The sequence below is a fragment of the Stegastes partitus genome, unplaced genomic scaffold (genome assembly GCF_000690725.1).
Source record: "Stegastes partitus isolate 25-593 unplaced genomic scaffold, Stegastes_partitus-1.0.2 Scaffold1469, whole genome shotgun sequence".
Taxonomy (NCBI): domain Eukaryota; kingdom Metazoa; phylum Chordata; class Actinopteri; family Pomacentridae; genus Stegastes; species Stegastes partitus.
In genome coordinates this window covers 121,523-132,372 of record NW_007579200.1, presented here as the reverse complement: position 1 = coordinate 132,372, position 10,850 = coordinate 121,523, and positions in this window count along the sequence as shown.

Here is a 10,850-nt window from a genome sequence, read left to right as displayed (position 1 = left end):
GACGTCTCCTCTGACGAGCAGCAGCAGTTCAGGCGGAGGTCAAGCTCATCTATTAGGATAAGTTATGAAAACGTGTCCGAGCAGGCGTTCACCTCCTGCAAGACGCGAGCTGTTCGAGTGTAACCGGCAGCTCTGCAATGTTCACGAGTTCAGAAAGCTCCTGAAGAGGGAATGACGAATGCAAAAGGATTTATAACGTAGTATAGTACCGTATAGTATGCATCGTACCATGTAGTATAGTGTATTATAGCATGGTATAGTGTAGTATAGCACAGTATAGTACAGTGTAGTCGGAGTTCAAAAAACTTGATTTGTGCCCTGGGGTTACTTCAAGGCACACAGAGCAGTTGGACGCTGGTCAGCAGCAGAATCATGTTGATAATAATAATATTAATACACCTGCTGCTGTGCTCGGTTTCTGGTTTCTAGTTTCTAGTTTGTTTCGCCTTTTCTGAGATGGTTTCTCATAAAACTTTGTCCGGTTTGTTCAGGCTTTAAAACCTCCGACACATTTACTGTGAGAACTTACTTCACTTAAACGTATCCCAGACTTTGACTCGCTCTGTTGTTGGGATAAATCAAGTTATCTGTGAGCGACCGTAAAGTTTTGGCTCATGGTTCAGAGAACAGTGTGCTGTAATAAATCACATATACGTGTTTTTTTTTCTGCTCAGCTGGCAGTTGGTGACGGGGAATTTGGAAAGCGGAGATACAAAACGTGTCTCAGAGCTCCGATGAGCCCTGCAGCAGGAACACATTGGTTTCTTACGGACTTCTTCTTGTTTCCTGAGGTGGAATTCTCTGGTTGCTTCTCTGCAGAGATCAGAGGTCAGAGTCAGCAGCAGAGAAACACCCCACGGCTGCTCGGCCAGCTGCTGCTTCATTCTTTATGAGCCTGTGTTTGTTCTGCGGGCTGTTTGTTTAGTCCGGGTCAGTTCCCATCGCGCACGGTGTCAGTAGCTGAATCTTCCTTTCTCCTGGAGCTTCATCAAGACTCTCAAATCCAACGGAAAGTTAGCGTTGTCCCACCCAGAGAACCCCCGACATGCAGGCAGGAAGTCATAACCACAGCAGCACCTGTGGACAACACTGGTGCTGACTACTTCCTGGAGTTTTAAAGGATGATAGCGCGACAAATCCATGTTTTAGACGCTGAATTTTAGTAAAACGAGTCACTCTTGCTAACTTTTTGCTGGTATGAATTCAAAGACTGTGGAAAAGCTAAAATAAAAGACTCTGTTGTGTCGAGGTCTGCTGGTAGATTGGTTGGTCGGTCGGTTGGTTGGTAGATTGGTTGGTAGATTGGTTGGTAGATCGGTCGGTTGGTTGGTTGGTTGGTTGGTTGGTTGGTAGATCGGTCGGTCGGTCGGTCGGTTGGTTGGTCAGTAGGTTGGTTGGTAGGTTGGTTGGTTGGTTGGTTGGTTGGTTGGTCAGTTGGTTGGTCGGTCGATGGGCTTTCATTGATCAAAGTCAGACGATTTCTGGTGCTACTTTCATGAGGAGAAAACAACCGACTTCCATTATTTCTGGCCACAAAATCAGACACCCCCATGTTTTCCTAACTCTAGACTGGTCCAACCTAATAGAGACTGCAGCTTCGTTAAAGTTTACTACATGTTTACTAGGAGATGGCTCCAGACTAACAGCCAGTCCATGCTTTCTGCATGGGGTTCTGTTCGTACTACGACAGCCTGCTACGTGGACGGTTGCATTTCCCCTCATATCAAACACATGAAACAGCAGCTGGCTACAGACTACGGTGTAGCACCGTATCAGCCATCACTCCTGAGGTTTGCTGGGTGTGCTGAGCAGACATGGCAGGATATCTGGAGGAATAAGGACACTTCTGACTCTTTCCAGGATACAGCAGCTGCTTTTTAGATTGTTAATGTCGTTCTTCCTGAGGTGTGCAGCACAGGCTATCTGGAGATTTTAAGAACCTCCTACCTGGAATCAAAGCTCCTCCAGAGTCTGGCAGCGACTATTTGAACTGCAACTCGTTGGTGTGGCTGCGTTTCTGACAAAATGTCGAGTATAAACTTTGCAAACAGCAGTTTATGTCTCACGTCTCATCGACCAACACGTCAGATCATCTAAAAACAGCAGCGAACTTGTCTGAGTTTTATTCCTCAGTCTGTCTTGTGCTGCGATCACCAGTCGATATATTTTCAGAAGTTATATGAATTCTGCTCCAAGTCTTGTTTCAGTGGAACATAATCAGATTAAAATGTTTAATATGCTGTAAATAGGAGTTTCATTTAGAACTCATTTAGGCTAATAAGGCTGCAGGTGGAGTCTTTAATCATTTAGTTCATGAACAAAAACATGCAGATTTTCTTCCCAAATCAATTGGTTGAAGAGAGATGTGACGTTTTGCCCAATTATTTTGCTTTCTTGTAGAAAACATGATAAATGGCTTGATCGATGGTCCGTCTGTGCACCAAACACGAAGCCACCAACTAATTAAGGGATAAAGACTGGAGGGAAAAAAGGAAAAGAGAGTCTGAATCTCCCCCAAACAACCGTAACTTCAGTCGTCCAAGATTTTCATTTTTATACTCTCTGGTAAAATCAATAGGGATTAAATGAAAAGAGGACTGACTTTTGTTCAAATCAAAGAGTGTCACATGACAGAAAACTAAAATAAAAAAGATTTCCACCATCTGCTCTGACTTCAAAGACAAACTAAGCCGGCAACAGTGGAAAAAATACAACTAAAAACCGGACAAAGTGTCTGCTGCTGCTGCTGCTGCTGCTGCACAAGGTCAAGATCATAAAATAGACTTTGAGTGCAATTTTGGCCGAACCGAGCCAGACGTACTCTCCTTCTTTCTAACATTTTCACATCACGGTGAAAGCCAAGTTTGTAGCTTTCAGGAAAAATACGAGTTTTCCAGTTGTAATTAAAGCTGAAGCGCTTCTTCACATGGGACTGATAATAGCTGGAGAATGATTTAGAAATCACAGCCCACCGCTGCTGCGTTTTCACACTTTATAGGCAAAGTTCTAGTCAGATTTACAGGCGCTACACCTGAATACAGATTACGTCGTCTCTCTAAACATCCTTGGACGTTTTGCCCTTTTAATGGATCCGAGCTTTCTGTGAATGAGCCTCTTGAATCGAACTCTACGGCAGAAAAGATGCAAAAGAAATGTGCAGATAAAACATGAAAACGTGCAAAAAAAAACCTAATAAAATGACCCCAAATCCCAGAGATGCTGATTTGCACGGTGCATATTTGCAGAGGAACTTCTACTTGCACGGCAGATTTGCTGGATTAAGATCACAGACGACCTCTGCAATTACTGTGAATCACTAAAGGTCTCCAGGAGTTTCCAGTCCTGTGTGAATAAGGCTTAACGCAGCGTTTGACCTTTGCTTTTATTGAACACGAGCCGGGAGTTGCACGAGTTCGCCGAGGTCCATTAGCAGTAAAAAAATGTGGGTCAGCGTGCGTGAACCTGCTCGGTCGACTTTGTGCAGAAGCTTTGTGCGCGAAGAACACCTGCTTTCACCTTCCAGCGTCGTTTCTCATCTGTTCTGTCTGATGTTCTACGAAGGGACCGCAGAGTGTCAGAAGAAGGGAAGAAATAAAAAGATCAAGCAGAGGATGACAAACGTGTGTTTGTGCAGCTCCTACAGACCGGCGGTCAGCGGTGACTCATCTGTCTGGAGAATATGTCACTTTGTGTTTTCCCGCTGACCTTTCGCCGCCACATTTTCTGACGCGAGCGCTCGAGTGTCGGCTGCAGCACCTCCCCTCAGCATCTTCTTCTTGCTCATTATTTTGATGATACATGCTGCTTTTTTTAGGTTGAAAGAAAACAAAAACGTCTCGCATCCTTCACGCTGAATCGATTGAATTAAGTTTTAAATTGAGTCACCGGATGCTCGNGGTCACTGTGTGTCTTTTTGTGGTCAGTTTGTGTCTCTTCATGGTCCTTTACTGTCTTACTTTGAAGCTTAAAAGTTTTTGGAAACTTTCTGAAAATGGGAACAATGTGGAACCTCTGAGGCGACTCCAAATGAAGACGAATTCAGCGGCTGCACGGCTTATTTCTCGCCTAATGTGTGTTCAGAAACACATTTCGAGCTTTAACCTCGAGGAAAAGTCGTGATGATGACGATCGTGACGAAAATCCTTTGGTTTGTCTTTACAGAGCGAGAGGGGTTTATTGTCTCCTGCTCCAATATTGTGTTTTTGTCTGTGTAAAACTACTGCACAACTCCTATCAGGTACAACATATAAATACTGCAAAGCTCACTGCTCCACTTTCCGTTTCATTGCTTTAATCAGCGGTTTTCTAAATCAGTGTTTAATGAATAATGAATTGGCCCTCGTGTGAGCACCTCAGGAATGACTAAATTGCTGTTTATGTGTGCGCGCTCACAGCAGGACAGGAATTAAAGCAATTTAGTCTTCCTCAACGTTTCAAGCGGAGTCGTTTTAAATATATTTCCGCCCCTCGGAGCTCCAACACCTCCTCTGAAATTCCTCCGCAGGAGCACAATAACGGCATGTAATCTATAGGAGACGCCACGTGACGCGTTGTCCCTATAGCAACTACATCCGCTGCTGCTAGGGTGACGCGTTTCCATGGCAACCACCAGCTGTGTGCACGGGAACGACAGGTATATCATTAGCGCTGTATCCTACGAGGGGAAAAAAAAGGAGGGGGCATTTCCCCGCGTAGCGTTTTGAAGCTAACGCGCAAAAACGAGCCTTTAAGTCGCCGCATGTGGCAGCTTCGGTTTGAAAGGTTTGAGAAGAGGAAGGATGCTGGAGCAGAAAAGAGGCAGAAGGGAATCAGCAAGTGGGATGATATGAGAGACAGAAGAAGAGGGGGGATGGTGAGAAGGAGACCTCAGGGATGAGTTCTTTTTTTTTTCCTTCTTAATTACATCTTGTATATGCTAAAGCGCTACAAGATGCAGGTGGAACAGAAGCAGCCGGAGGGGGGGAAGAAAGAGAAAATACAGGAGGCGCTTTGATGCAACAAACTCCAGAGACTTTGTTTTTTTTGTTTTTTGATTCCAGAAGCACGCTGAGAAAAGTTCGAGTGACTCACTTTCAGCGAGCTGCATCCCAACTCATCATCTGATGTGGACACAGATGGAGCCAGAAAGAAGGGATGTAATGAGGGAGGAATGAGGATAAAAATGGAGCTCAACGAGGAGGGAAGCATTCGATACGTCTCCTGTTATAGTCACTGCGGGTCATTTGTTTGTGTTTCTGTCACAAACTGCTCGGCTGAGGTTAAATCAAGCCGACAGAAGCCGATTTTTTTTCCTGCCTGAAATGGACTTAATGGAGGCTCAGACAAACCGTCCTCCTCCCTCCTGCTGCTACAGCTAAGGTCACCTGCCATAATATCACAGAGCCGGGAGTCACGCAAACAGGACTCTCCCGAAAAACAGAAGACAGTAAAGCCGGCGCGTTTTTCGAGGCTAAATTTGGCTCAGAGGGCATTAAAAGGCAGCTTTACGGCCTGGAAATCGCCTCGCACGGGGTCCAAGGGAACAAATGCGATCTGTTTACGACCTCTTCTCGACTCGAAACACCGAGACGAAGACGCCGTCGAGCTTTTAAAGCGCTCGGGGCGAAGTTGAGGCACTTTATTTCCACTGTCGGGTCACAAATCGTGCTCGTTACAAGAGAATTTTTCTATTAAGTGAATTAAAATCTCTAAATTATACGTCACATTATCCATGGAACTGCTGCTGTTTTAAACTGCATCTAATAAATTAGAGCTGACTGTAGAATACTAAGTGAATTGCTATTTGTTTAAGTACCAGCACGCTCGGTTATGGCGTGTTTTTGAAGGTTATGTAACTACTGTTCCTACTGTGGCACGTCTGCATACATTAATCTACTGTAGCTGAGCACACGACCGCATATCGAGCTACCACGGACGTCATAATACCTGCTGCTTAATTCCCACCACCCACTGGAACATTACAGCAAAGGGCCACGGATGTACCGGCAAGAAGGGAAAAGAAAAGGAGGCGCAAACACATGTTGAGAAAGAGCAACGAAAACCTCCAAACTTTTGCCTCATGAAGTCGACAAAGAGGTCAGAAGAAAGACACCAAGTGGAGACGTAAAGGAAAGAATCCTGTAGGTAGCTGGTGTGGTTTAGACATTTAAAAGGATTTAAAACATCCCAACAGAAAACAGTTTATCTTCAGGATAAAACACCCAAACACAAGCTGAGCAACATCATATGTGGAGTCACACAATCTAGAATCAGGAACAGTTTCTGCCTGAAAGTTAAACAACATAAAATATGTATATTTATAAAGATATTCGTCAAATTTTAGCCTAAAATATCAAATATTTTCTGAGATAAAACTTTCTAAAAATTGCCTGTTGACCCTCTTCCACCACATTTTTTCACACATCGAAGTCTGAGGCTGTTTGAACAACAACATGTCGGGAACTATTAAAGACACAAACCTGAAATATATATAAAAAAAACATGTTTATATTTTAAAAAATCATTTCTAAACTACAGAACTGTTTTGTGGTACAACTTGTCAAACCTTCCCTTATGGAAGCTCCATGAATATAAAAAAAGTTCATTTTTGTTGCCAAGTTTTGTAAATATTGTGACGTGCAAATAACTATGGTTCAGAAAACATCTGTTATTCCTCATCAGACGCTAAGTTGGACACATCATCCCAAACACACCATGCCCACCTTAAAGCACGGCGGCGGCGGCAGCATCATGTGTGGGGACGCTTCTTGGCAGCAGGAAGGCTTTTATTTTGGTAATGAAAGTTCATTTCCTTTCATTTTTGTGATGAAGTATTTCATATTAAATAGTATTCTATATGTTGTCTTGCATAATAATGACAAGCAGCTACACATGATTCAGAAAATGTCACGAGTCGACTTCTTCGGCGTCGTCATTTATTTTGTGAATGTTTTTCACACCTAAGCAGAGACTGTTTGATCTACTTGTCCAATACTGCAGGACCTGAATTAATGACATGATGAGAAATAATCGTGAAGGTTTCAGGTTTTTATCTTTAATCATTTCTAAGATGTTGTCCTCCAAGCACAGCCTCCAGTTTTAATGGGTAAATAAACCTGTTGAAAGTGGCCAATTAAAGAACATAAATCTCAAACGGTAGCTGATAAATCAAGCTGAGATTTCACAGACACCACTTAAAATATCCACAGTTCATGATATTAAAAAACAAAAACGTTTGAAGCAAATCAGAGACAGTCGAGCAGGAGGATGATTTAAATGGACTAACGTACGGCTCAGTCCACCTTCATCTGAAGGTTTAGCAACAAGACATCCAGGTTTAACTCAAACAGCATCTCTAAGACCCACTTATCAGCTATTTTAATGCAGTCCTGAGACACCTCCTCAGGAAACATCACCATCATTAGCATCATGACTCGAGCCTGATCCACAGTTTCATAACTATTCAGACCTGGAGGCAGGTAAGTCTCAGGATGAATATATGCATCTGAAACTCCCTATTGGTCAGATAGGTCTGAAGATGCATCCTGGATGAAGGAAAAACATCCTCAAGAACCCAAAACAAGAGAGAAGTCCAGTTGTTTTTCACTGAAGCCCTCAGGATCATCATGACTGAGGATCTATAGACAGATTTAGAAAGTCGATGCAGGTGAATGAACACGAGTATTGTGTTCTGAATGATTCCATTTACTTCGTCCCTGCCGAGCAAACGAAGCCGAACCGGGGACGTCTCCTCTGACGAGCAGCAGCAGTTCAGGCGGAGGTCAAGCTCATCTATTAGGATAAGTTATGAAAACGTGTCCGAGCAGGCGTTCACCTCCTGCAAGACGCGAGCTGTTCGAGTGTAACCGGCAGCTCTGCAATGTTCACGAGTTCAGAAAGCTCCTGAAGAGGGAATGACGAATGCAAAAGGATTTATAACGTAGTATAGTACCGTATAGTATGCATCGTACCATGTAGTATAGTGTATTATAGCATGGTATAGTGTAGTATAGCACAGTATAGTACAGTGTAGTCGGAGTTCAAAAAACTTGATTTGTGCCCTGGGGTTACTTCAAGGCACACAGAGCAGTTGGACGCTGGTCAGCAGCAGAATCATGTTGATAATAATAATATTAATACACCTGCTGCTGTGCTCGGTTTCTGGTTTCTAGTTTCTAGTTTGTTTCGCCTTTTCTGAGATGGTTTCTCATAAAACTTTGTCCGGTTTGTTCAGGCTTTAAAACCTCCGACACATTTACTGTGAGAACTTACTTCACTTAAACGTATCCCAGACTTTGACTCGCTCTGTTGTTGGGATAAATCAAGTTATCTGTGAGCGACCGTAAAGTTTTGGCTCATGGTTCAGAGAACAGTGTGCTGTAATAAATCACATATACGTGTTTTTTTTTCTGCTCAGCTGGCAGTTGGTGACGGGGAATTTGGAAAGCGGAGATACAAAACGTGTCTCAGAGCTCCGATGAGCCCTGCAGCAGGAACACATTGGTTTCTTACGGACTTCTTCTTGTTTCCTGAGGTGGAATTCTCTGGTTGCTTCTCTGCAGAGATCAGAGGTCAGAGTCAGCAGCAGAGAAACACCCCACGGCTGCTCGGCCAGCTGCTGCTTCATTCTTTATGAGCCTGTGTTTGTTCTGCGGGCTGTTTGTTTAGTCCGGGTCAGTTCCCATCGCGCACGGTGTCAGTAGCTGAATCTTCCTTTCTCCTGGAGCTTCATCAAGACTCTCAAATCCAACGGAAAGTTAGCGTTGTCCCACCCAGAGAACCCCCGACATGCAGGCAGGAAGTCATAACCACAGCAGCACCTGTGGACAACACTGGTGCTGACTACTTCCTGGAGTTTTAAAGGATGATAGCGCGACAAATCCATGTTTTAGACGCTGAATTTTAGTAAAACGAGTCACTCTTGCTAACTTTTTGCTGGTATGAATTCAAAGACTGTGGAAAAGCTAAAATAAAAGACTCTGTTGTGTCGAGGTCTGCTGGTAGATTGGTTGGTCGGTCGGTTGGTTGGTAGATTGGTTGGTAGATTGGTTGGTAGATCGGTCGGTTGGTTGGTTGGTTGGTTGGTTGGTTGGTAGATCGGTCGGTCGGTCGGTCGGTTGGTTGGTCAGTAGGTTGGTTGGTAGGTTGGTTGGTTGGTTGGTTGGTTGGTTGGTCAGTTGGTTGGTCGGTCGATGGGCTTTCATTGATCAAAGTCAGACGATTTCTGGTGCTACTTTCATGAGGAGAAAACAACCGACTTCCATTATTTCTGGCCACAAAATCAGACACCCCCATGTTTTCCTAACTCTAGACTGGTCCAACCTAATAGAGACTGCAGCTTCGTTAAAGTTTACTACATGTTTACTAGGAGATGGCTCCAGACTAACAGCCAGTCCATGCTTTCTGCATGGGGTTCTGTTCGTACTACGACAGCCTGCTACGTGGACGGTTGCATTTCCCCTCATATCAAACACATGAAACAGCAGCTGGCTACAGACTACGGTGTAGCACCGTATCAGCCATCACTCCTGAGGTTTGCTGGGTGTGCTGAGCAGACATGGCAGGATATCTGGAGGAATAAGGACACTTCTGACTCTTTCCAGGATACAGCAGCTGCTTTTTAGATTGTTAATGTCGTTCTTCCTGAGGTGTGCAGCACAGGCTATCTGGAGATTTTAAGAACCTCCTACCTGGAATCAAAGCTCCTCCAGAGTCTGGCAGCGACTATTTGAACTGCAACTCGTTGGTGTGGCTGCGTTTCTGACAAAATGTCGAGTATAAACTTTGCAAACAGCAGTTTATGTCTCACGTCTCATCGACCAACACGTCAGATCATCTAAAAACAGCAGCGAACTTGTCTGAGTTTTATTCCTCAGTCTGTCTTGTGCTGCGATCACCAGTCGATATATTTTCAGAAGTTATATGAATTCTGCTCCAAGTCTTGTTTCAGTGGAACATAATCAGATTAAAATGTTTAATATGCTGTAAATAGGAGTTTCATTTAGAACTCATTTAGGCTAATAAGGCTGCAGGTGGAGTCTTTAATCATTTAGTTCATGAACAAAAACATGCAGATTTTCTTCCCAAATCAATTGGTTGAAGAGAGATGTGACGTTTTGCCCAATTATTTTGCTTTCTTGTAGAAAACATGATAAATGGCTTGATCGATGGTCCGTCTGTGCACCAAACACGAAGCCACCAACTAATTAAGGGATAAAGACTGGAGGGAAAAAAGGAAAAGAGAGTCTGAATCTCCCCCAAACAACCGTAACTTCAGTCGTCCAAGATTTTCATTTTTATACTCTCTGGTAAAATCAATAGGGATTAAATGAAAAGAGGACTGATTTTTGTTCAAATCAAAGAGTGTCACATGACAGAAAACTAAAATAAAAAAGATTTCCACCATCTGCTCTGACTTCAAAGACAAACTAAGCCGGCAACAGTGGAAAAAATACAACTAAAAACCGGACAAAGTGTCTGCTGCTGCTGCTGCTGCTGCTGCACAAGGTCAAGATCATAAAATAGACTTTGAGTGCAATTTTGGCCGAACCGAGCCAGACGTACTCTCCTTCTTTCTAACATTTTCACATCACGGTGAAAGCCAAGTTTGTAGCTTTCAGGAAAAATACGAGTTTTCCAGTTGTAATTAAAGCTGAAGCACTTCTTCACACGGGACTGATAATAGCTGGAGAATGATTTAGAAATCACAGCCCACCGCTGCTGCGTTTTCACACTTTATAGGCAAAGTTCTAGTCAGATTTACAGGCGCTACACCTGAATACAGATTACGTCGTCTCTCTAAACATCCTTGGACGTTTTGCCCTTTTAATGGATCCGAGCTTTCTGTGAATGAGCCTCTTGAATCGAACTCT